Source organism: Oryctolagus cuniculus, chromosome 7, assembly GCF_964237555.1.
Source record: "Oryctolagus cuniculus chromosome 7, mOryCun1.1, whole genome shotgun sequence".
Taxonomy (NCBI): domain Eukaryota; kingdom Metazoa; phylum Chordata; class Mammalia; order Lagomorpha; family Leporidae; genus Oryctolagus; species Oryctolagus cuniculus.
The window spans coordinates 159017766-159043037 of record NC_091438.1 but is presented as its reverse complement, the minus strand read 5'-3'; the positions used below and the strand labels follow the sequence as shown (position 1 = coordinate 159043037).

At 50.5% G+C, this 25272-nt stretch overlaps 1 protein-coding gene and 1 non-coding gene across 3 annotated transcripts in view; both read right to left on the bottom strand.

The window, feature by feature from the left end:
* Positions 1-8853, bottom strand: part of RERE (arginine-glutamic acid dipeptide repeats) — a 442889-nt gene extending 434036 nt beyond the window's left edge. For both annotated transcript variants that reach the window (XM_070079330.1, XM_070079333.1), the window contains exon 1: positions 8304-8853. The gene's annotated coding sequence lies outside the window, so the exon portion shown is untranslated. The remainder of the gene's footprint in view (positions 1-8303) is intronic.
* Positions 8854-20278: 11425 nt separating this feature from the next.
* LOC127493782 (U6 spliceosomal RNA) lies at positions 20279-20385 on the bottom strand. Its single transcript, XR_007924326.1, has one exon. It is a non-coding gene; the product is annotated as a U6 spliceosomal RNA (small nuclear RNA).
* Positions 20386-25272: the final 4887 nt, after the last annotated feature.

The following is a 25272-nucleotide window of genomic DNA, read 5'->3' as shown; positions in this document are numbered from 1 at the left end:
TCTCTCCCTTTCTCCCTAACTCTTCCTTTCAAATAAATAAAATTAACCTTTAAAAAAAAAAAAAAAAAGGAGAAGAAAACTAGTACAGACAGGGCCAGAGCTATGACATAGTGAGTAAAAGTCGCCACCTGCAGTGCCAGCATCCCATATGACCACCGGTTCGAGTCCCGGCTGCTCCACTTCTGATCCAGCTCTCTGCTATGGCCTGGGAAAACAGCAGATGGCCCAAGTCCTTGGGCCCCTGCACCCCCGTGGGAGACCTGGAAGAAGCCCCTGGCTCCTGGCTTCGGATCGGCCCAGCTCCAGCCGTTGCAGCCTTCAGGAGAGTGAACTAGCGGATGGAAGACTTCTCTGTGTGTAACTGACTTTTTATTTATTTATTTTTATTTTTATTTATTTATTTGAAAGTCAGAGTTACACAGAGAGAGAAGGAGAGGCAGAGAGAGAGGTCTTCCATCCGCTGTTTCACTACCCAACTGGTCGCAACGCAATAAAATTATCTCACCTAAAAAGGGGATTATAATTGACTACCAGTTGTGACTATGTAGTTTCTTGAAGCAACGTAAACTGTTAGAATAAGGTGTCAAAAGCAACAACAGGCATGCCAGATGTCAGGGAAGATGAAGATGGGAAAAGCATGATGGAACACAACAGAAGGCCACCTAGCTCAGAATGCCCCCATGCCCTCAGCTCCCACTGTCCTTCAATGTGAGCTAAAGTAAAAGGGTAAGCACCCATGGCACCAGCGCTGTGGTATAGTAGATTAAGCCTCCACCTGCAGCACCAGCATTCCGTGTGGGCACCGGTTCAAGTCCCAGATGCTCCTCTTCTGATCCAGCTCTCTGCTTATGGCCTGGGAAGGCAGTGGGGGATGGCCCAAGTGCTTGGGCCCCTGAATCCACGTGGGAGATCCAGAAGAAGCTCCTGACTTCAGATCAGATCAGCTCTGGCCTTTGCAGCCATTTGGGGACTGAACCAATGGATAGAATACCTTTCTCTCTGTCTCCCCATCTGTCTGCAACTCTGCTTCTTAAATATATTCATAAATCTTTAAGGGGCGGGCACTGTGGCGTAATGGGTAAAGCCACCGCTGCAGTGCCGCACTCAATTTGGGCACTAGTTTTGAGACCCAGCTGCTCCGCTTCTGATCCAGCTCTCTGCTATGGCCTGAAAAAGCAGTAGAAGATGGCCCAAGTGTTTGGGCCCTTGCACCTGCATGGGAGACCAGGAAGAAGCTCCTGGCTCCTGGCTTCAGATCGGCTCAGCTCCAGCTGTTGTGGCCATTTGGGGAATGAACCAGTGGATGGAAGATCTTTCTCTCTCTGCCTCTACCTCTGCCTCTCTGTAACTCTGCCTTTCAAGTAAATAAATAAACCTTTAAAAAATAAATCTTAAAAGGGGGGGGGGGGGGAGTTAAGCCATGTGGAGGGCTGGTGGGCGGATTATGAGGTAATCTGACTCCAAACCCTTAACCAACAATGGTGACAACGACCTATAAAAGGAATCCTTAGAACAGGAAGCAGAAATGTAAAGACACAAAGAAACCAGAGGGAAAACATCTGAGCTAACAGCAAAGGACTAGCCAAGGCTGCTCAGAGCTTCTGCCAGAAGGGAGCCCCTTCCCCTCTGTAAAATGTTTAAAGTAGCACAGGGTTACACACCCTGAGCAAACCAGGTAGCAGCCCTGCCTGAGACTGTCACACTGGGTGACCTGCACAAAACAGGCACACTGGCCCTGAGTTTAATGAGGAGCAGTTTAAACTCACTGAAATGATGTTTCTGCATATCCAATGTCTTCTCTCGCAGTGACCAGAGCCTCCTGGTCCTAGCAAAGCTGCTCTTGAATGGATCCACCACCCAGCACAGCCAGCTTCTGGCAGGGAGGGAGGCAGGCATACCAGCACGTGCCCAAACTCCCCTGAACTCTGTCCAGCCCACACACGTTCATGGCCCCCAACACTGCACTCCCCAGTTCCCGACCCCTCAAGTAGGAAGGGGGTCAGGAGTCAGGCCTCTGGGAGCCTGGGGGACAGGTGTGCGTGCCAGTGAACGTGCCACACGTGCCCTGCTGAGTGTGTGCACAGCCGTATGCCGGTTCTGGAGAGCCTCTCCCTGCTGCTTCCGGGCCCTGTCAAGAGACGTTGAGCACCAGGTTTGCTTGCAGGCTCTTTCACACTGGGCCAGGCCAACAACAGTGTCCTCCTGGAGTACTGTCCCCACTGCTACACACAGCCTGAACAACCGGAGTCCTGGCACTGAAACACTCAACAAACCGCCTGCAAGGGAAGCAACAAGGTGTATGGGATGCCAGCTGAGCACCCACCAAAACACCAAACCTGAGCTTCTGTTCTCCTGTGAGGTCTGATTCTTACGGTTCAAATTTCTGTTCCAGTTTTCCCCGATACTTGGGATGACCTGCAAGACTTTCTGTTCCAAAGCCCTTGAAAAAGTCACTGGGGAGGCAGGGGGAAGCAGGTGGACATTTGGCACAGCAATCAAGGTGCCACTTGGGATGCCTACATCCCACTGAAGAGTGCTGGGTTTGAGTCCACCTCAGCTCTAATTCCAGCTTCCTGCTAATGCTTACCCTGGGAGGCAGCTGTGGTGGCTGAAGCAGTTGGGTCCCCGCCACCTGTATGGGAGACCTGGAATGAGTTTCCGTCTCCCAGGCATTTAGGGAATGACCCAGCAGATGGGAGGTTTCTGTGTTTTTTTTTCTCTCTCTCAAATAAAATATACTTTAAACATGTTAAAGGTCATGTGGAGGGGCAGGAATTTAGTCTTGTAGGTAGAGACTCACATCCCGTATCACCAGAGGACCTGGGCTCAACCCCTGGCTCCACTCCAGATTCCAACTTGGGCAGCAGCTGATGGCTCAAGCAGCTGGGATCTTGCCACCCACTTGGGAGACTCAAATTGAGTTTTCAACTTCTGGCTTTGGCCTGGCCCAACACTGACTGCTGCAGGCTTTTGGGGAGTAAACCAACAAAAGGGAGCTGTATCTCTACCTCTCAAATAAATAAATATTAGGCCGGCGCCGCGGCTCACTAGGCTAATCCTCCGCCTTGCGGCGCCGGCACACCGGGTTCTAGTCCCGGTCGGGGCGCCGGATTCTGTCCCGGTTGCCCCTCTTCCAGGCCAGCCCTCTGCTGTGGCCAGGGAGTGCAGTGGAGGATGGCCCAGGTGCTTGGGCCCTGCACCCCATGGGAGACCAGGAAAAGCACCTGGCTCCTGGCTCCTGCCATCGGATCAGCGCGGTGCGCCGGCCGCAGCGCGCCGGCCGCGGCGGCCATTGGAGGGTGAACCAACGGCAAAGGAAGACCTTTCTCTCTGTCTCTCTCTCTCACTGTCCACTCTGCCTGTCAAAAATAAATAAATAAATAAATAAATAAATATTAGATATATGTGCTTATGGCTGTGATATACTGGCAAATTTTACCACTTAAAAACAATTCTATTCTGGCACACAAACAGGTCATTTTACAAAAACAGGAAAAACAAAAAACCTCATATATTAACAGTACTATCTGGGGACTAGAGTTATGGCGTAGCAGATAAAGCTGCCGCCTGCAGTGCTGGCATCCCATGTGGGCACCAATTCAAGTCCTGGATGCTCTACTTCCAATCCAGCTCTCTGCTGTGGCCTGGGAAAGCAGAAGATGGCCCAAGTGCTTGGGCCCCTGCACCCACGTGGGAGACGAAGCTCCTGCCTCCTGGCTCCGGACTGGCCCAGCTCCAGATGCCAGCACCATGGCACACTGGGTTAATCCTCCACCTGCAGTGCCGGCATCCCATGTGGGCGCCATTTCTAGTCCCAGTTGCTCCTGGCTCCTGGCTTCAGATCGGCGCAGCGCCAGCCGCTGCGGCCACTTGGGAAGTGAACCAAAGGAAGGAAGACCTCTCTCTCTCTCTGTCTCTCTCTCTCTCACTGTCTGCAACTCTGTCAAATAAATAAATAAAAAATCTCTCTGAAAAAAAAAAGAACTTAGCTCAATAAATGTTGGATATTAGTATGTTAAAAAAAAGTACTATCTGATTTAGTGACATAACATAGGGACACAGATATCTTTTTTTTTTTTTTTTTTTTGACAGGCAGAGTGGACAGTGAGAGAGAGAGACAGAGAGAAAGGTCTTCCTTTGCCGTTGGTTCAGCCTTCAATGGCCGCCGCGGCCAGCGTGCTGCGGCCGGCGCACCGTGCTGATCCGATGGCAGGAGCCAGGAACTTATCGTGGTCTCCCACGGGGTGCAGGGCCCAAGTACCTGGGCCATCCTCCACTGCACTCCCTGGCCACAGCAGAGAGCTGGACTGGAAGAGGGGCAACCGGGACAGAATCTGGCGCCCCGACCGGGACCAGAACCCGGTGTGCCGGCGCCGCAAGTCAGATGATTAGCCTAATGAGCCGTGGCGCCAGCCGGGACACAGATATCTTAACAGTACTTGGCACACCAATAAATTATACAAGTCACAATTCCAACTAAAATATGAAACTAGTAAGTATTTTCAGTATTCATGCACGCTTATTTGGCCAAATGTTCATTAAAATGGTTTATGCAATCTAAGCAATTTTCTAACATATATTTAAATGCACATTAAATATTTAAATGCACACTTATCATTTAAATAAGAATCCTAGAACTCTTTTAGACAAGAAACCAATCACAAGTGAACAAGCTCACCAAAATCACACTTAAACAGGATAAGCAAAGCTTCAAGTTTGGGATAATTATCAAGATACCAATAATTAACAATCATTTAAATATTATTCAAGAACAATTCCTGGTTGTTTAAAAAAAAAAAACTATGATCAAGTAGGGTACAGCATTATCACACACTGATTATGTAAGACAATAGTGCATTGTTTCAGTATGTCGATGTGTGTGTAATGAAGTTCACAGTTAGGTTACACTAATGACTCACTTAAACATCTGAATTTTCTGCTATCTTAACCTTCAAATCAACTGCAAAAGTAGCTGCCAAAAGCAGTTAGTAGAAAAGCACACTATTCCCAAAAGAACTTGGTATATACAACTTATTTTACTACTTGAATGTTTTTTTGATTACTGAGATTTGAACAAGATGTTAAAGATTCAAAACTAATTTTAAAGTAATGGGTGCTTACTAAGCCCATAATAATATTCCACACAGACAGCATTTCAGAAGGGGCACAGATCTCATTCATCTGTGTTTTTACAGCACCTGGCATATTTCAGTTCAATATTACATACAATTACTTCAGGACCTGATAATAAGTATCGTGTTTTATCTTCTTAAATTGTTTTTGATTGACCAGCAAGTCAAAGTTGAAGAAGTTTCTGGTACATTTTATTCCTTGGTTTGGATCATCTTTTTGCTGTAACTTGTTCTTGGTTACCCTAGCACCCCTGCAGCACCACACTGGCAGAGAACATACTGGGCTGAGGTCACCCGACTCCATCCCCACGGCACATCTGAACTGCTCACATTTCATTGCAAAAGATACACAATTTTAGAGATTACACTTCAAGTCTTGGAAGCGAAATGAGTCAGAAGCCACATTCCTAGGAGCAGCCAGTCTGGAATATAAGTCTATCCCACACCCGGAGTGCCAGGTACCACCACCGCAAACCTAACAGCTCATTACTTTAAAACAACTGAGCCGGGCTAGGATGTGCGATCATGACACCCTTCTAGGAGTCTAGCAGGCAGGTTGTCTGAACTGCATCCTGGTTTGGAAGTCTGGGAGCAAGAACTGGGCCTCTTCCAAGCTCATCTATAGCCACATTCACTTCACATTTCTTTATGTTTTTCATCTAATCTATAAGTCTCCCTATCAGACAATTCTTTCTGTTTATGTGACTAATGAAAATATTATCACAATCCAGTCCTACAACGCACACAAAGCTGTCCTTTTTTGGTCAGATTCCCTCACCCCAACTCCTGCTCTCCCCGGGTTAAATCCCTGAGCAGTACCTCCCTGTCCGGTGCTAGGATTTCACTTTACTAACAACACTGAAAACTTTCTAAAAGACGGCTAGTGTATGTAGAGTTTCCTGAAATACGAATAAGCCCCATTATTCTGTTTATTATTTTGAGACAAACTGTATTTTTCATAAAAGATGGAAGAGTAGGAACTCAAAGTAAGCTTTGGGAGGCACAAGTGTAGATACTTCAGATGAGAGAACAAACCGCTGTCCACGCGCAGCCAGAGACGGCAGAACACTCGGTGCACTCTGCCCGGCAAACGCATCAGCAGCTCAGGAAAAGGCACTCACAGAAGGCACTACAGCCATGTTTAAAAGAAAATCATTAAGCCTCGGCCGTTAATCCCCTCCCCCATCCTCTGCGTTCGGCTCCTTCAGAGCAATTAGCCAGCAGAAGGTGCTATTCCACAGCCCACAGCACCCACAGCCCCCTCCACCCCAGGGCAGAGCAGGGTTCACCCCAGGTGGACCCTCAGCTGTCCCCGACCAGCCAGTGTTCAAAGGAGCTTCTACACTTGCCCTCAAAACAGAAAAAAACAGACCTAACACCTCTGCTTACAAAAACAACAAGCACACTGACAGCTCCACCGCCAGCAAACCTGACCATCAAACCGACGGTCAGGCCACCAACAGCTCAGAACCCACGCCACTTTGCTGAATAGTAACCTCAAACACGATCGTTGTAATTCTAACAGAGAGAATGTATTCCCACTGAAAAGACAAGGCCGACCCAGTCACTACAATGAGAGTCCAGCGAACCAACCCCTGTCCCTAACTAAGTCAGGCGCAAGGAGCACTAGGAAGGCCGCCACACAGAAAGAGCATTTTATCTGTACATGCACAAAAACCAGCAGAAGCCAGGGCTGCAGGGAAGAGAGGGGGACAGGGAGGGGGTCTCTGAGCATGTTCATGAGTGTCCTTCAGTTTCCAACCTACTCTTCCGCCTCACAGGGCTGCAAAAAAGACCAGACAGGGGATGGGTGAGAGAAAGCTGAAAAAGAAAAGCACCCTCCCCCCCCCATCTTCCCTCCTCTCTCCCAAAAAGAGCTGTGTTTGCCTGTGCAAACCTAGTCCCAAATATGGGAGAGAGAATGAGTGTGTGTGTGGAAGAACAATGCGCCCTCAGCCTGGTATTGTGTGTGTGTGCGTGTGTGTGCGTGTGTGTGTGCGTGTGTGCGTGCCTCTTTTCCCTTCGACCTCAACAACAACAGAGAGAGCTGGAAGCCAGCTTTCCACCCAGGCCAGGCCGTCGAAATCAAAAGTGGCTTCTAATTTACAGTGGAATTAACTCAGCAAGCCCAGCCATGGAAGGAAATATCTACCCACAGACGATTTTATTATTGTACAGATCCATCCTCCCTCCCCTCCCCCACCAGGCTGAGACTAAAGAAACCAGTGTACACCAGACAAAACGGTCTCTTTAGACGGAAAGCAATTATGAAGCCGCTTCGAATCTAAACAGGGGGTGCACCAATTTCTGCCCCCTGAAAACGTCTGCTTTGTAATGCACCAAGTTCACCCTTTTCCTACTTAGCTTTTTTTGTGCTTAAAATTTTGCTTTGGAGGAAGCTATTTCAGGATTCATACAAAACTACTTTCTAAATGTCCCTTAAAATAGCAACACACACTGAAACATTTAAAGCACCCAGTTTCTCAAGGACACATTTTGCTTAAATCAGTGTTTGAAGTCTGTAATCCAGAAAAATTGCAAGCAAACCTTGGAAAAGAGACAGAGGGAAATGACAATTCAACAATGAATCATTTTGTTTTCCTTTCAGCAACTTCTCCAGCAACCAGTTTCAAAGGAACCTGCGATCCCTTGCCCTCCCCAACACACACACACACACACACACACACACGTAGAACTCCTTATCTTCTTTCCACAAGCCTAACAAAATAATAATGATACTGATAAATAGAAGCCGCCCTGCTTCCAGGAGCAGAACTAAAACACGAGACTGAATCCCATCCTGCTGCAAGTGTCTTGTAAAACCGTAGACCAAAGAGCCAGGGGCTCAGCACACAAAGAGGGGATCTTCCAACGTGAAAACGATACTTGGGCGAGAGTCCGCCCCCAAGACCCCTCAATCCACAAACATTCGAGAAACGTACGGCTTCGCTCCCCGGCCGCCTCCCCTCCAGCAGTTCAGCCGGTAATTCGGTCACATGGAACAGTTTAACCGAGAGCAGGAGTACGAGGCCAGGCTCGCAGGGCGGCCACCGGGCCCGGGCAGCCCTTTATCCGCCGCCACCCCCGGCCACCCCCGGCCCGCCCCGCACGACCCTCCCCGCCCGCCCCGCTGAGAGCACCCGACGCGGCGCAGGCAACTTGGAGACTTACCTGCCCCTAACGCGCTACACCATCAACAGGGAGGTGTCCGCGGCCCAGCTCCCGGGGAAAGCGGCGGGGACGGCGCGGGAGGCCGCGGGGGCGCTGCGGGCCGCGGGGCGCGGGGCCGAGAGGGGCCGGCCCGCGGGCACGGGGCGCCGAGGGCTGCGGGGCTGCCCGGCCGTGACCTCTCCCGCGACCTGAGACGAGGCCGCCTCCGCCTCGGGCCGGCAAATCCTTCAGAAGCGGGAGCCCAGGACCATGTCTGGTTTTGTTTTTCCGAGGGCGAGGGGGGCTCCCTCAGGATGATGGTGATTTTTTCTTTTCTCCCTCAACTAGGAGAGAAAACGAGGCAGAGACGACGTGGGGAGCGAGAATGGGGAAGAAGAAGGGGCAGGAGGCGGGGACCGAGGCCCAGCGGGGCGAGCGTCTCGGGGCGTGCGGGAGGAAGAGGAGGCTCCGGAGCGCGGGGGGCGGCTCGCGAGCGTCTGTGGGAGCAGCGGCACCTCCGCGATGGTGGCGGAGCCGCGGCGGGGCTGCTGCACCGACCCGCCGCCCACTCCCGGCTCGGGCCCGGCCCACCTCGCAGTATTGCGCCTCGCCATTGGCTCGTCCAGGCATGACGCGCGCGGGGGCCGGGCCAATGGGGGGCGGAGGGCGGGCGAAGGGGCGGGATTTCTTCTTTCTTTCTTTTTTTTTTTGGTGGTTTTTTTTTTTTTTTTTTTTTTTTTTTTCCTTTTCCTTCCCCCCGCGACCCCCTCCCGCCCGCCGTCCTTTTTAATCAAATGAGCAGAGGCGAAGGCGGGCGGGAGGCCGAGCTGCGGCGACTCCGCGGCCCGGGGCTCGTGGCGCGCGCGGCGGGCGGCGGCGGCCGGGCTCCCCTCGGGGGCGCGTCTTTGTGCGAGGCCGCGCTCCCGGGCGGGGCGGGCCGGCGGCGGGGGTGGCGGGGTTCCCGTCGCTCTTGCTGTTACCGGGTCGCAGCGTGCCCTTTAGACGTTGCGGTCGCGGGGTCTTGTCCGTGGGGCGGGGGCCGGTGGGAAGGCTCCGCCGAGGGGCTCGCGGCGGTTAAATCGTGTGTGACGGGAGCTGAGTTAGGAAAAGCGGGGTGCTCGGGCTGCGTGTTCGGAAAGCGGGATTAAAAAGTCTCCTCCGAGGCGCAGGGACCACCTCGCGGGGTCGGCGGGGATTTCAGGGACAGAGCAGGGTGCCGCTCCGAGCCGTAAGGTTGAGGAAAAATCCTCAAAAGGAAAAACCAGACATCCCTTTTTTTTCTTCTGAAGAGCACAGACTACCCCGTCCCGCCTCCCCAGGGCTGGCAGGCGACGGAGGGTGCAGGATGCTGTATAGGAGAAATCGGGGCAGGCCAAGCGTTCCTGTTCTGTTCCGAGTAAAATCACAGGATCGGAGGGTCTGCAGATTTTCATTATGATTACCAGTATCTGAGACGCACAGCTTGTTTACTGGGTGAAGCCAGGGTGAATCCTCAACCTATTGTTGATTTGTAAATCTGTAGACGCTTATCTGGGGCCTTGTACCACGCCTTCTTCCTAATGGAGTTAAGCTCTGTACCTGCGAGAATAATTAAGGAATGAAACATGGTTCAAAATAATACACTCACCGATTTTTTTTTTTTAGATTTATTTATTTATTTGAAAGAGTTACACAGAGGAGAGGCAGAGAGAGAGAGAGAGATCTTCCATCTGCTGGTTCACTCCCCAATTGGCCGCAATGGACAGAGCTGCGCCAATCCAAAGCCAGGAGCCAGGAGCTTCTTCCAGGTCTCCCACGCAGGTGCAGGGGCCCAAGGACTTGGGCCATCTTCTACTGCTTTCCCAGGCCATAGCAGGGAGCTGGATTGAAAGTGGAGCAGCCGGGCCTCGAACCAGCGCCCATATGGGATGCCGGCGCTTCAGGCCAGGGTGCTAACCTACACCACAGCGCTGGCCCCATACACTCATCTATTTCAAATAAAGTGGTCATTTTCTCTTTACAATGCCCATTCAAATTATGATTTCTACATCCATTCATTTCTTTTAAAAGATTTTTTAAAGATTTATTTATTTATTTGAAAGAGTAACACATAGAGAAGGAGAGACACAGAGAGAGGTCTTCCATCCGATGGTTCACTTCCCAGTTATCCCCAGTGGCCAGAACTGTGTCAATACGAAGCCAGGAGCTTCTTCCCAGCCTCCCACCCAGGTGCAGGGGCCCAAGGACTTGGGCCATCTTCCACTGCTTTCCCAGGCCATAGCAGAGAACTGGATCAGAAGTGGAGCAGCCAGGAATTGAACCGGCACCCACATGGGATGCTGGCACTGCAGGAGGCAGCTTTACCCGCTATGCCACAGCGCCGGCCCCAAAGATTTTTTATTTATTTGAGAGGTAGAGTTACTGACAGTGAGAGGGAGAGAAACGTCTTTCATCCACTGGTTCACTCCCCAGATGGCCGCAACGGCCAGAGCCGGGCCGATCGGAACACAGGAGCTTCTTCCGTGTCTCCCACTGGAATACAGGGCCCAAGTACTTGGCATCCTCCATTGCTTTCCCAGGCCATAGCAGAGAGCTGAATCGGAAGAGGAGCTGCCAGGACTAGAACCAGGGCCCATATGGGATGCAGGTGCCTCAGGCAGAGGATTAACCTACTGCACCACAGCACCAGCCCCTATCCATTTCCTTTTAAGAATAATTTGGACTGGGACCAGTGCCTGCAGTGCCAGCATCCCATGAGGGTGCTGGTTCAAGTCCCAGCTGCTCCACTTTCAATCCAACTCCCTGCTGACTGCAGTCCACATGGGAGACCCAGGTGAAGCTCCCAGATCAGGCCAGGCCCAGTCTAGGCCATTGTGGCCATCTTGGGGGTGAACCAGTTAATGGATGATCTCTTTTTGTCTCTCTCCCTTTCTCTCACTCCTCCTCTATCTCTGTAACTCTGGCTTTCAAATAAATAAATATTTTATAAAAAGAATTTATATTAATAAATATTGTTGAACCACAGCCGGAGAGATACACAAAAAAATAGGTCCTTGCCATTACCTTTACAGCAAGAAAAATCCTCATGGCTGCAGTTCCTTCAGTTATCAAACAGAAAAGCAACTGATATCTCCTTATATATCTGATAATGTAAGAACTGAATTTTTTGGTAAAGATTTATTTATGCATTTGAAAGACAGAGAGATCTTCTATCTGCTGGTTCACCCCCCAAATGGTTGCAGTGGGCAAAACTAGGTGGCTCAAAGCCAGGAGTCAGGAGCCAGGAGCTTTTTCTGAGTCTCCCATATGGGTGAAAGGCTCAAGCACTTGGGCCATCCTCTGCTGTTTTCCCAGGTGCATTAGCAGGGAGCTGGATCAGAAGTGGAGCAGCCAGGACTTGAATCTGCACCCATATGGGAAACCAGCACCACAGGTGGTGGCCCAGCCTGCCATGCCACAATGCTGGCCCCAATAACTAATTTTATAACACAATAAATTCAGCAAACTGCTTTCAACGTTCTGGATATGGAAAGAACTATTTAACAACAGTATGGGGCCGGCGCCGCGGCTCACTAGGCTAATCCTCCGCCTTGTGGCGCCGGCACACCGGGTTCTAGTCCCGGTCGGGGTGCTGCATTCTGTCCCGGTTGCCCCTCTTCCAGGCCAGGTCTCTGCTGTGGCCAGGGAGTGCAGTGGAGGATGGCCCAAGTGCTTGGGCCCTGCACCCCATGGGAGACCGGGAGGAAGCATCTGGCTCCTGGCTTTGGATCGGCGCAGCGCCGGCCATAGTGACCATTTAGGGGGTAAACCAACAGAAGGAAGACCTTTCTCTCTTTCTCTCTCTCTCTCACTGTCCACTTTGCCTGTCAAAAAAAAAAAAACTGTTTGGAAACGTACTAAGTGGATGGCTGCAGTTTCCCTCAAAATCTACTTCTACAGAAGCACTGTTTTTTTTTTTCTTTATGATTTATTTATTTACTATAAAGGAAGAGTTACAAAGAGGAAAAGGCAGCAAGAGAGAGAGAGAGAAGTTGTTCATCTGCTGGTTTACTCCCCAGATGGCCGAAACAGCCAAAGCTGAGCCAATCCGAAGCCAGGAGCCAAGAGCTTCTTCTGGGTCTCCCTGGTGGGTGCAGGGGCCCAAGGACTTGGGCCATCTTCCACTGCTTTTCCAGGCCATAGTAGAGAGCTGGATTGGAAGTGGAGCAGCTGGGACTCAAACCGGCACCCATATGGGATACTGGCACTGCAGGCAGCAGCTTTACCCACTACACCAACAGCGCTGGCCCTGAAGCACTGTTTTTTGTTTTGTTTTGTTTTTTGTTTTTTTGTTTGTTTGTTTGTTTGTTTTGACAGGCAGAGTGGACAGTGAGAGAGAGAAACAGAAACAAAGGTCCTCCTTTTTCCATTGGTTCACCCAACAATGGCCACTGCGGCTGGCATGCTGTGGCTGATACAAAGCCAGGAAACAGGTGCCTCTCCTGGTCTCCCATGGGGTGCAGGGCCCAAGCACTTGGGCCATCCTCCACTGCCTTCCCGGGCCACAGCAGAGAGCTGGCCTGGAAGAGGAGCAACCGGGACAGAATCCGGCGCCCCGACCGGGACTAGAACCCGGAGTGCCTGCGCTGCAGGTGGAGGATTAGCCTATTGAGCCGCGGTGCTGGCCTAAATGTATCAATCTATAAATGAGCATTAAATGAGCAAATTAGACCTACTTAATAATAATCCCTTGTGCGCCGGATTCTGTCCCGGTTTCCCCTCTTCCAGGCCAGCTCTCTGCTGTGGCCAGGGAGTGCAGTGGAGGATGGCCCAAGTGCTTGGGCCCTGTACCCACATGGGAGACCAGGATAAGTACCTGGCTCCTGCCATCGGATCAGCGCGGTGCGCCGGCCACAGCGCGCTGGCCGCAGCGGCCATTGGAGGGTGAACCAACGGCAAAGGAAGACCTTTCTCTCTGTCTCTCTCTCTCACTGTCCACTCTGCCTGTCAAAATAATAATAATAATCCCTTGTAAGAACTGTGCTGTGTCCAACTATAGAGCCAAGGAACAGTTTCTCCCCAGGACTGGAGAGCTGGTAAGGTGGTAATGATAACCTTCATAATAAGAACTATTGAACCGTGGATTGAAGGCTTCTTATGTCCCACGTGCCACACCCAGCATGTTACATCTCGGTCCATTTGGTCCAAACAACAACCCATGAAGTTCATTATTATCTCCATTTTGAAGGTCAAGGAACCAGGGTTTAGAAGGGTAAATAATTTGCAAAAGATTAAAGGGGTCAAATATTGGGGGACGGTGTTGCGGCACTGCCTGCAATGCTGGCATCCAACATGGGCATCAGTTCGTTTCCCAGCTGCTCCATTTCCCATTCAGCTCCCTGCTAATGCACCCGGGAAAGCAGAGGAAGATGGCCCAAGTCCTTGGGCCCCTGCACCCGCGTGGGAGATCCAGGTGGAGTTCCTGGCTCCTGGCTTCAGCCTGGCCCAGCCCTGACTGTTGCAGCCATTTGGGGAATGAAACAGCAATGGGAAGATTCTCTCTCTCTCTCTCTCTCTCTCTCTCTCCCCCTGCCTCCCTCCACCTCTCCTTCTCTGCGACTCTGACTTTCAAATAAATAAATCGTATATAAAAAATTAAAAAGAATGTGGGCCAACAGGCACCCTGATGTCCTGTTGCTAAGAATGTAACTGTTCCACTTTTAAGAATACAAGCCAGCACTATCTATCAAAATGTTAAATAGCCATACCCTTTGACCTAGCAATTCTACAGATAATCCTGTAGGATTCTAGAAAGCTATTCTACAAATAATCTTGCATAAGCATACAAAGATACATACAAAGGATTTGCACCATTATTTATGATGGGAAAAACCGGAAAAACCTGAACATCTATCAACAAAGAATGTTTAAATCAATTATGGTACAAACATACAATACCTCAGAGCTTTCAAAAAGAATGAGATCAATGTGAACTGATAAAGATTAGCTACAATTCAGAGTTAAAGAGAAAAAGCAAGTCACAGAACAATGCAGCATAACTTGATTTGTATTCTGAAGAGGACAAATTTGTGTATGCTTTACAAGTGTCCAGAATCACACCCTCCAAGAAGCCCAGTGGGCACGGAATGGAGAGTGAGGGGCCAGGATACTGCCTTGTGGCTTCATTCGACTCCACTCTGCTCCGTTCTTTTCATATCAAGCATGGATAATTTTTATAATTAAAAAAAGAATTCCAGGGTTTTTTTTTTTTTTTTTTTTTTTGGAACATATGGCTGGTAACTAGCCTTCATAATTCACCAGAAGTTCTCAAGCTTTTAGAACATGTAAATTATTTTCCCCTAAAATGCCTTTAGCAGAACTAGGGTGCTTTTGCAAGCCTTGTAACAGACTGAAGCTTGTTTCTAGGCATTTTCTATGAAATTGGCTTCCAAGTTTATGTAGTGCAAATAGAAGCCAATAATGAGAGCTGCAGCTTATCTCCCGTTGTACTTTTCCAGGTCCTCGCTTCCCACTGCCATACCTCTGCCGGCTCAGAGCTCACGATGTGTTTACCCACTTCATGGGTTACCGTAAATCAGACTTCCTCCCTCTCCAGTGTTTCTCCTCCTGCCAGGTAAGTAACCCCCAGCAGCCTTTGAAAGCCCCTGCTCTGAAATGGAATGGAGAAGTCGGTGATGGACGGACAGGTCACTTCCCAGCACCAGTGTCCCTGAGCAAGCTCAGACAGAGGTGAAGCAGCCTCCACAGCCAAGGATGAGAACTCAGACAGCCCCTCCCCTTGGATGGGACGGTGGCTAGCAACAAGGCTCCCAAGCCAACACCAGCCTCGGCTGCGTTTTACTTCCACCAAAGCCGAAGTGGGCCAGTTTCCTGACAACATCTCTGGGAAGCCCTGCTCCACCGACGCACAAAAGACTGGGTGGCGGGATGCCCTTCCCTTGGGGTCACACCCAGCGGGTGCCCCAGCCCGTGGTCCAGGGCGCCACGATGTCTTTTGGATGAGATGTGAATCCACAAACTGACTCCTGACCACGCGTGCTTAGGAAAAGTCTCGGAGGGCATGTGAAAGAATGAAGGGGAGGGGCTGCTGAGCTCCCTTGTCTTGGCCCCCTTCCAGGTTTGATAATTAGGCATCCTCCTCCCTCTGTCTCCCTGCCATTTCCCGAGACGTGTTATTCCACGCTTCCTGTTATAAACAGCTGTCCACTGTTAACTGAGCCAGCCAGGGAACCTGAATTCCACCCTAGGGGAAGCTGTGTTTCAAGATAAACGTTTCCTCCACATCTACTGCTAAATTACTTAGGTATACCTCGGAGGAGAGGTGTTATTTTCTAGGGATAAGAAGGCCACAATAATGGGGAGTTAAAAACTCTCCCTATTTGTTTAAATGCTGAACACACAAGACTCACATTGATCGCAGAGGGGCCCTCAGAAGGAGTGGTGTCCTCACCAAAGAAAATAAGTTTTAGCTTCTAAAATTGCCCCGGGGGACCGGGCTTTAGTCATGGAATATTGATGTGCCAGGTCCTATTTGCCACCCAGACTGATTTCCTGAGGCCAGGGCATCTTCACAAACAGAACCAAGAAGTGAACAAATAACTTGAACCCCGAAGAAATGCCAAGTTCACCTCTGCCACCCATGCTTCCATGTCCATGTTGGGCACGCCTGGGTCAGCATGTCGTGTTGGACATGCCTGGGTCAGCACTCTAGGGCTTCCCTCAATGCTATTTAGCCTGGAAAGCACCTCAGTTTCAAAATACCCACATTCCCAGTCCTTTGAACGCCAAGCATCTCCTTTTACTGCCTTCCAGAATAAGTTCTGCTACTCACTTTAATTTTTTTTTTTTTTGACAGGCAGAGTGGACAGTGAGAGAGAGAGACAGAGAGAAAGGTCTTCCTTTGCCGTTGGTTCACCCTCCAATGGCCGCCGCGGCCGGCGTGCTGCTGCAGGCGCACCGCGCTGATCCGATGGCAGGAGCCAGGTACTTATCCTGGTCTTCCATGGGATGCAGGGCCCAAGCACTTGGGCCATCCTCCACTACACTCCCTGGCCACAGCAGAGAGCTGGCCTGGAAGAGGGGCAACCGGGACAGAATCCGGCGCCCTAACCGGGACTAGAACCCGGTGTGCCGGCGCCGCTAGGTGGAGGATTAGCCTAGTGAGCCGCGGCGCCGGCCTCACTTTAATCTTAAAAAGAGCATTTTGATTTGAAGCAATCAAGACATCCTTCAATGGAATATTATGTAGCACTAAAAAGGAATGAGCTATCAACCCATAACAAGGCATAAAGGAAACCTAGAGGCCTATTACCACTAGTAACTGGGAGAAACCAACCGAGGAGGCTCCACACAGCGTGGCCCCCGCCATTTGACATCTGGAAAAGGCAGTAACGAGATGAGTGGTTGCCAGGGGTTAGCAGGAGGGTGGGATGGGGCAGAGGATTTTGGGGGAAGGGTGGATACAGGTCCTTACATATTCCTGAAAACCCATAGAACGTTGCACTGCGGAAAATGGACCCCAGTGTATGGGCCTCCGTGAACAATACTGTGCCACCCTAATGAGTGGTGAAGGCGCGCACAGGAACTGTGCTGTCTGCTCCATGCTGCTGTACACCTAAAACTGCCTAAAATCGCCTGTTGGGGTCCGCGTTGGAGCACAGCAGGTTAAGCTTGTGATGCCAGCATCCCATATAACTGTTGGTTCCCGTCCCAGCTGCTCCGCTGTGGGGAAGGCAGCAGAAAATGGCCCAAGTGCTTAGGCCCCTGCAGCCATGTGGAGACCCAGATGGAGTTCTAGGCTCCTGGCTTCAGCCTGGCCCAGCCCCAGCCATGGTGGCCATTGCAAAGTGAACCAACAGATGGTCTCTGTCTCTCTCTGTCACTCTGCCTTTCAGATAAATAAATAAATCTTTTAAAAAATCATTGGTTACTTAAAAAAGAAAAAAGAGCCTTTTAGTCCTGTCTTCTACGGTAAGGCATAGCTAAGCAACAGGAAGTTCATGGCTGTTCCTATGGGGAAGCCCAGGCCAGGCTGAGCAGTCCACCTGGGGACAGGCAGGGGCCGGCCACGGGGCCGCAGGAAGGCAGGCCCGGCCCCCTCCAGTGTTAGCAGCTCTGGCCTCCTCGCCCTCTCCTTTGCCTCCCAGCTCCTGCTGTCCCGGAATTTTGACACCCTGCAGCCTGCATGCGGCCTCTCTGGCCTCCTGGTGTTCCTGCAGCTCCTGACTTGCCCACCCCACTGCCGCAGCCAGCTGCATCATGACTTGAGTATTTCCTAGTTAAAATTCCTAAGAGAGAAACCTGATTGGCCCAGTGCGTCCTGTTAGGCCCGGCCCTGTCCTGGTTACTGACAGATCTCCTATGGTGCCCAGGGCAACCGGCAGGGCGGCCCCACCCTAGAAGGGCCCGTGGTTGTGGCAGCTTTCTGGATGTTTGTCTCGGTCCATTTTCTGTTGCTCTGTCAGAACACTTCACACTGGGTGATTTACAGACAGAAGGTTTAGGGGTAGGTGTTCAGCCTGACGGTTAAGCCGCTGGTCGGGGCGCCCACATCCCACGTCAGCGTACCCGCTCCTGCTCCTGAGATCGGCTTCCTGCGAAGGCACACCCCGGGGCAGCAGTGACGGCTCAAGTGGTTGGGTCCCTGCCACCCTGCAGGGGAGATGTGGCCTGAGTTCCTGGCTTTGAAACCGTTTTGCACTTCAGCCCTACCCAGCCCAGTGAACCAGTGTTCTCTCTCTCTCTCTCTCTCTCTCTCTCTCTCACACACACACACACACACACACACACACACACACAGTTCTGGAGTTTGGGAAGCCCAAGGGCGTGGTGGGAATAAAAGGAGCAGTAAAGGAGAGGCAGCTCTGAGAGAACAAATCCACCCGCCCACCCCCACCCCACCCCCACCCCGAGAAAGGCATTTGTCCCTCCTAAGGACCCAATCTCTGGTAGTCAGTCAACAATCAAATGCAAATACCATAATGTGCTTCTGGCAGGGGTGTTGTCAAGAAAACAGAGCAAAAGTAAAACTACATCTCAGCTGTGAAGTATTTCATTGCGGTTTTAGTGACAAAGCCCTCATCATCTGGTTCACTCCCCAAATGCCCACGATGGCCAGGACTCCGTCTCATCAGGCTGAAGCCGGGAACTAGGAATTCAGTGCAGAACTCCCGCGAGGGTGGCAGAGACCCAAGTGCTCCTGCTGCCTTCCAGGATCTCCATTGTCGAGAAGGTGGAATCCGGGAGCTAGAGCCAGGAGCGGAACCTAAGCACTCAGATATGAGATAAGAGCACCTTCACCAGCACCGCGGCTCACTAGGCTAATCCTCCGCCTGTGGTGCCGGCACACGGGGTTCTAGTCCCAGTCAGGGCACCGGATTCTGTCCCGGTTGCTCACTGTTGAAGATGCTCTTTTTTTTTTTTTTTTTTTTTTTTAAGATTTATTTACTGGGGCCAGCACTGTGGGGCAATGGATTAAATGGACTGATCCATCTCCCTGCGAATGTGCCCAGGAAACCAGCAGAGGATAGGCCAAGGCCTTGGGCCCCTGCATCCACATGAGAGATCCAGATGAAGCTCTTGGTTCCTGGCTTAGCCTGGTCCAGTGCTGGACCAAGTTGCGGCCATTTAGGGAGTGAGCCGCAGTATGCAAGATCTCTCTCTCTCGCTCTCTCTCTCGCTCTCTCTCTCTCACTCTAACTCTGCCTTTCAAATAAATAAAATAAGTTCTTTGTGAATCTAAAGAGATGACCTAAATTAACAGTAAATGCTCACTTGGGTTTCAACTGGAGCTCATTTTTTTTTCTCTTTAAAAACATCTCAGGGATTGGCATTTGGTTGTCACTGCTTTGGACACCCACATGCTATATCAGAGTGCCTGGGTTTGACACCTGGCTCTGGCACCTGACTTCAGCTTCCTGCTAATGCAGACCCTGGGAGACAGCAGGTCGTGGCTCAAGTAATTGGAACTCTGCCGCCCACATGAGAGACCTGGGCTGAGTTCCTGGTTCCTGGTTTCAGACTAGCTCGGCCCCCAGTTGTTATGAGCATTTGGGAAAATGAACCAGGGGTTGGAAGACCTCTCTCTCTCTCTCTCTCTCTCTCTCTCTCTCTCCTGTCACTTTCTTTTTCAAATAAATAAATCTTTTCAGGTGGCTGGCATTGCAATGTAGCGGCTTAAGCCTCTACCTGTGACACCAGCTTCCTATATGGGTGCCAGTTCAAATCCCGGCTATTCCACTTCTGATCCAGCTCCCTGCTAATGCACCTAGGAAAGCAATGGAAGATGGCTCAAGTCCTTGGGCCCCTGCACCCAAGCAGGAGACCTGGAAGAAGCTCCTGGCTCCTGGCTTTGGCCTGGCCCAGCCCCGGCTGTTGAGGCTTTTTGGGGAATGCACCAGTGGATAGATCTCTTTCTTTCTTTGTCTCTTCACCTCCATCTGTAACTCTGCCTTTCAAATAAAAAAGAAAGATATTTAAGGAGAAAATATTTTTTAAAAAGGTTTATTTCAGGCCGGCGCCATGGCTCAGTAGGCTAATCCTCCACCTGCTGCGCTGGCACCCTGGGTTCTAGTCCCGGCTGGGGCGCTGGATTCTGTCCCGGTTGCCCCTTTTCCAGTCCAGCTCTCTGCTGTGGCCTGGGAGTGCAGTGGAGGATGGCTCAAGTGCTTGGGCCTTGTACCCACATGGGAGACCAGGAGAGGCACCTGGCTTCTGGCTTCAGATCAGCGCAGTGCACCCGCCAGAGCACGCCACCACAGCGGCCACTGGGGGGTGAACCAACGGAAAAGGAAGACCTTTCTCTCTGTCCCTCTCTCTCACTGTCCACTCTGCCTGTCAAAAAGAAAGAAAGAAAGAAAGAAAGGAAGGAAGGAAGGAAGAAAGAAAGAAAGAAAGAAAGAAAGAAAGAAAGAAAGAAAGAAAGAAAGATTTCCTTATCCAGAGAATATGTTTGTGATAAAATAAAAAATTAAGTGGTCTATATTTAAAAAAAAAAGTTTATTTCATTTATTTTTCTTTTAAATATGGAACGCTTCACGAATTTGCGTGTCATCCTTGCGCAGAGGCCATGCTAATCTTCTCTGTATCGTTCCAATTTTAGTATATGTGCTGCCGAAGCGAGCACAAAAAAGTTTATTTCATTTATTTGAAAGGCAGAGCACTTGGGCCATCCTCTTTTGCTTTCCCAGGTGCATTAGCAGGGAGCTGGATTGGAAGTGGAGCAGCCAAGACAGAACTGGTGCCCATATGGGATGCTGGCATTGCAGGCTATGACTTTACCTGCTATGCCGCAATACCAACCTCAATATAAACAAATCTTTAAAAAAACCTATTTAGCAAAAGTCACTAAAATGTTTCAAATCAGTTTCTGTTATGTAAAACAAATTCTTTGTCCTATAATGTTTATATGGACTAATTTTTTTAGCATGCTAATTTTTTTTTTTTTTTTAAGATTTGTTTATTTGTTTGGAAGGCAGAGTTACAGAGAGGCAGAGGCAGAGAGATCTTCCACCCGCTGGTTCGCTCCCCAGATGGTTGCTACAGCTGGAGCTGGGCTGATCTGAAGCCAGGAGCCTGAAATTTTTCCAGGTCTCTCACACAGGTGCAAGGGCCCAAGCATTTGGGCCATCCTCCACTGCTTTCCCAGGCCAAAAAGAGAGAGTTGGATCAGAAGTGGAGCAGTGGGGACTCGAACCAGCGCCCATATGGGATGCTGGCAATGCAGGCAGTGGCTTTACTGACTACACAGAGAGCTGACCCCATATATTAACTAATTTTTATACAGAGTAAAATAGACAAATAAATTGAAGTATACAAAGCTGCCAGCACTGTTTTGTTTCGTTTCAGGGATTTATTTATTTAAAAGGCAGAATTACAGAGAGATAGGGAGAGGCAGAGATCTTCCAACCACTGGTTCACTAAATGTGTACAAAGGCCGGGGCTGGGCCAGGCCAAAGGCAGGACCCTGGAACTCCTTCGGGGCCTCCCATGTTGGTGGCAGGGCCCAAGCACTCAGGACCACCCTCTGCTGCTTTCCCAGGTGCGTTAACAGGGAGCTGGATGGGAAGTGGAGCAGCCGGGACTCTACCTGGCACTCCTACAGGCTGCCGGTGCTGCAGATGGAGGCTCAACTTGCAGGGCCAGAACGACGGGCCCCACAGGCAGTGTTTTGATTTTAAATATTTTCTGAGAGCCCGTGGTTAGACTATACACACGTAGCAGAGTGTCACATGTCTGTGGAGAATTCTCCCTGCAGAAGCAGACTCCCATCTCCCCAGGGGTCCTAATGCTGTATCATCAGTGACTCAGGTCCTCTTCCCTGCTCTCCCTGTTCACGTTCCACCATCCCTCGTGGTCCTCTCGCTCAGGGGGGCCCCTCACCTCCTAACACTCCCTGGTGGTAACTCTAGCTCGCTGCCTGCTCGGCATCTGCACCTGTGCAGCCAGATGAGGCTGGCACCGCGCTGACTCATTTCACTTTCAAATTCACGACCACAAACCTCAAGTAGACTCTTAATGCCCCTTGGCGATCACACAACACTCATCCAGATTAATTTCCCTCCTCATTTCCCACCCGGTTATTTCCAGCCTCTCCTTTCTGCTCAGGCCGCAGGGCCGGCGTGTCCTCCCTTGTCCTCACTCTCGGTCGGGGTTCTTTCTGACCTCGCGGCGAGTGCTGTCGCAATCAGCAGACACTGCACAGGCTCCCCGCTCCCCACACCTGCGCTTCCGCCGCTTCCCACAGTCTGGCTGCCTGCCTGCCATCGCAGATGAATCACCTGTGTTCCCATCAAACCCAGCCCCGCTTGTGCTTGATCCCACCCCCTCACTCAGACATTCTGCTATCGCTCTGCTACATCGTCCCCGTCAGAACACAATTAAGATGTTATTTCTTCCTCCCTAAGCCTTCTCTGCCTACACTTAACACATTCACTCTACCCTGTTTCCTTCTGCAGTTAGACTTTTTTTTTAATTCCTTTACTTAATTTGAAAGGCAGAGTTTCAGAGAGGCAGAGACAGAGTGAGAGAGAGAGAGGTCTTCCATCTACTAGTTCAGTCCCCAAATGGCTGCAACGGCAAGAGCTGCGCCTTTGTGAAGCCAGGAACCAGGAGCTTCTTCTGGGTTTACCATATGGGTGCAGAGGCCCAGGGACTTGGGCCATCCTCCGCTGCTTTTCCACGCCATAGCAGGGAGCTGGATCGGAAGTGGAGCAACCAGGACTAGAACTGGCACCCATATGGGAGGCCAGCCCTGCAGGCAGCAGCTTCACCCGCTACGCCATAGCACCAGCCCCTGCAGTAAAACAGTTTTAAAATAATGACACGTTGGCTGGCATGGTGGCTTTGTGGTTTAAGCCGCCGCCTTCAATGCCAATATCCCATATTGGCACTTGTTCGGGTCCCAGCTGCTCCACTTCTGATCCAGCTCCCTGCTGGGAGGGTAGCACAAGGCAGCGCCGGTTCTAGTCCTGGCTGCTCCTCTTCCAATCCAGCTCTCTGCTGTGGCCTGGGAAAGCAGTAGAAGATGGTCCAAGTGTCTGGGCCCCTGCACCCGCATGGGAGACCTGGAAGAAGCTCCTGGCTCCTGACTGTCCTGGCCCAGTCCTGGCCATTGCATTCATTTGGAGAGAGAACCAGTGGATGGAAGAACTCTGTCTCTCCCTCTCTTTCTTTGTTAACTCTGCCTTTCAAATAAATAAAAATCAATCTGAAAACAAAAAAAGCCTCACTGTCTCCAAATCCTTTTTTCCTCCTCTTCTTTTAAATCCACTCCAATTTCACTTTGACCCAAACTCTCCACCAAAACTTTTTCTGTCAGGATCACCCACGAGCTCCGTGTTGCTAATGACAACAGCTAATTCTCAGTTGTCCACATTCTTGATCTTTCAACATTTGCTTGGTCAGGCAGCATTTGCTACAACTGATCACAGCTACTTCCATGGCAACTTGTTTTTTTATTTTTTTTTTACAGATTTGTTTATTTATTTGAAAGTCAGAGTTACACACAGAGAGAAGGAAAGGCAGAGAGAGAGGTCTTCCATCCGCTGGTTCACTCCCCAACTGGCTGCAATGGCCGGAGCGGTGCCTATCTGAAGCCAGGAGCCAGGAGCTTCTTCTGGGTCTCCCACGCAGGTGCAGGGACCCAAGGACTTGGGCCATCCTCTACTGCTTTCCCAGGCCATAGCAGAGAGCTGGATTGGAAGTGGAGCAGCCGGGACTCAAACCGGCGCCCGTATGGAATGCCGGTGCTTCAGGCCAGGGCATCAACCCTCTGCACCACAGCGCCGGCCCCATGGCAGCTTCTTCTAAGCATTTCCTTCTCTTCTCGGGCTGCTTCGGCTCCCGATCTCTTCTCTGCCTACACTCAATCCCCTGTTGATTTCATTCATTCTCCCATTTTTAAAGACCGTCCAGTTGCTAATGTCTTGTTCTGTTTCTTGCTGCTGTCACAGAATACCACAGCCTGGGTAATTAATAAAGAAAAGAAATTTATTTCTCACAGTTCTAGAGGAGGGGAAGTCCAAGACCAGGGGGCTGTCACCTGGCAAAGTCTTCTTTGTGCACCCTCACATGGCAGGGGCGTCCCAGGTCAGCCAGAGCCAGCTTACCAGCCCCAGTCTCTCCTCCCCACCCCATGGTGCAAGCCCCACCTCCAAACGCTAACAACGTGAACTTGCAGATGAGGTTCCCAGTATAAGCACCGTGGGGCACGCATTGTCATAGCAGCTAATGATTCTGATTTGCACCTCCAACCCAGACCTTCCCCTGAAATGGAGACGCACACATCTAAATGCCACTCAGTATCAATGTCCTGATATGAAAGTTGATTTTCACACATCCAGAACTAAACACCTGCCTCACCTGAGTTCCTCCCCATCTCAGTCCATGGCACCTCCATCCTGCCTCTCACTGGGACTGAAACCTCCAAGGGCCTCACACCCACATCGGCCACACCTCCAAACTCCACCTCCTCTGCTGTCACTTCACCCCAAGTCTCCGTCACCTCTTACCTAGGTGGATGTAGCAACCTCCTAACTTCTGGTCTCCCTGCTTCTAATCTTGTCCCGCACATGGCTTCTTAACCCTGTCAGCCAGAACCTTTCAAAGAGGAGGTTAAATTATGCCACTCCTCAGCTTAAAACTATTTTTTAAAGGTTTATTTCTTGGGGGCCGGCACTGTGGCATAGTGGGTAAAGCTGCTGCCTGCAGTGCTGGCATCCCATATGGGTGCCAGTTCAAGTCCCTACTGCTCCACTTCCAATCCAGCTCTCTGCCATGGCCTGGGAAAGCAGTGCAAGATGGCCCAAGTCCTTGGGCTCCTGCACCTGCATGGCAAGACCCGGAGGAAGCTCCTAGCTCCTAGCTTTGGATCAGCACATCTCTGGCCATTGTGGCCAACTGGGGAGTAAACCAGCGGATGGAAGTTCTCTGTATCTGTCTCTCACACTTCATGCCTCTCTGCCTTTCAAGTAAATACTCAAATAGAATAAATTAAAAATGTAAAGAAAAAAAGAAATACACTGTGACAGAAATGAAGAGCTGCTTTGATGAGCTCAGTAGTAGATCAGGCACAGCCGAGGAATCCAGGTGCTGGAAGATATGCCAGTGAGAACTTCCCAAACTGAAAAAGCAAAGACTGAAAACATAAAGAGAACAAAGAGAATACCCAAGAACCGCGGGGTGATCCCAAGAGGCGTAACTATGTGTAATGGGAATACCAGAAGTAGAAGAAAGAGAGAAAGAACAGAAGACATATTCAAGTCAGTAATGACTGAGAATTTTCCACGATCAATATCAGACACCAAATCACAGATTCAGGAATCTCAGAGACCACCAAGTAGCAGAAATGCAAAACAATCTACAGACAGGGGTCTCATATTCAAACTACAGAAAATCAAAGAGAAAGAAGCCAACCAACCTTACATACATCGAGGAGCAGAAATAAGAATCACATTATGGCGTAGCAAGTAAAGCTGGCATAGCCTATGACACTGGCATCCCATATGGGCAA